The sequence below is a fragment of the Trachypithecus francoisi genome, unplaced genomic scaffold, assembly GCF_009764315.1.
Source record: "Trachypithecus francoisi isolate TF-2019V2 unplaced genomic scaffold, Tfra_2.0 Lachesis_group11, whole genome shotgun sequence".
Lineage (NCBI taxonomy): Eukaryota > Metazoa > Chordata > Mammalia > Primates > Cercopithecidae > Trachypithecus > Trachypithecus francoisi.
This window is the reverse complement of record NW_022681456.1, coordinates 46,643,795-46,644,920: the sequence shown is the minus strand read 5'-3', so window position 1 is coordinate 46,644,920 and position 1,126 is coordinate 46,643,795. Positions and strand designations below refer to the sequence as shown.

At 35.2% G+C, this 1,126-nt stretch overlaps 1 non-coding gene across 1 annotated transcript; it reads right to left on the bottom strand.

Annotated features, from left to right (window-relative positions):
• Window positions 1-265: 265 nt before the first annotated feature.
• LOC117091149 lies at window positions 266-370 on the bottom strand. Its single transcript, XR_004440270.1, has one exon. It is a non-coding gene; the product is annotated as a U6 spliceosomal RNA (small nuclear RNA).
• Between the last annotated feature and the right edge of the window lie 756 nt (window positions 371-1,126).

Below are 1,126 nucleotides of genomic sequence, written 5' to 3'. Positions count from 1 at the left end.
ATTTTTTTTTTTTTAAAGGAAACTAGAAACAGACCTTACACATATCAAATTATCTCAAAATGAACCATATGCCTAAATTTAAAATGCAAAATTATAAAATTTCTAGATGATAGCATAGAGAAAATCTAGGTAATCTTGAGTTCAGAGATGACATTTTATGTCTATAACACCAAAACACTATACATGAAAAAAATCAGGTAATTTGGACACTATCAAAATAACATCTTCCACTCTCCTAATGACAGTGTTTAGGGAATGCAAAGTCAAGCAACAGGCTGGGAGAAAATAATTGCGTGTCATCCTTGCGCAGGGGCCATGCTAATCTTCTCTGTATCGTTCCAATTTTAGTATATGTGCTGCCGAAGCGAGCGATTCCTCAAGGATCTAGAACTAGATGTACCATATGACCCAGCCATCCCACTACTGGGTATATACCTAAAGGATTATAAATTACTCTACTACAAAGACACATGCACATGTATGTTTATTGCGGCACTATTCACAATAGCAAAGACTTGGAATCAACCCAAATGTCCATCTGTGACAGACTGGATTAAGAAAATGTGGCACATATACACCATGGAATACTATGCAGCCATAAAAAAGGATGAGTTTGTGTCCTTTGTAGGGACATGGATGCAGCTGGAATCCATCATTCTTAGCAAACTATCACAAGAAGAGAAAACCAAACACCGCATGTTCTCACTCATAGGTGGGAACTGAACAATGAGATCACTTGGACTCGGGAAGGGGAACATCACACACTGGGGCCTATCATGGGGAGGGGGGAGGAGGGAGGGATTGCATTGGGGAGTTATACATGATATAAACGTCATGCACATGTACCCTAGAACTTAAAGTATAATAAAAAATAAATAAATAAATAAATAATAAAAAAAAGAAAATAATTGCAAAACACATATCTAATAAAGAGCTTTTATCCAAATATACAAATAACTCTTTAAACTCAACAGTAAGAAAAACATTTTAATTAAAAAAATAGGCAAAATTCAGGGCCAGACATTTTACCAAAGAAGATCTATAAATGGCAAATCAGTATATGATAAGGGAAATGAATTGCAAATTAAAACCACAAAAAGATATCACTACACACCTATTAGAATGG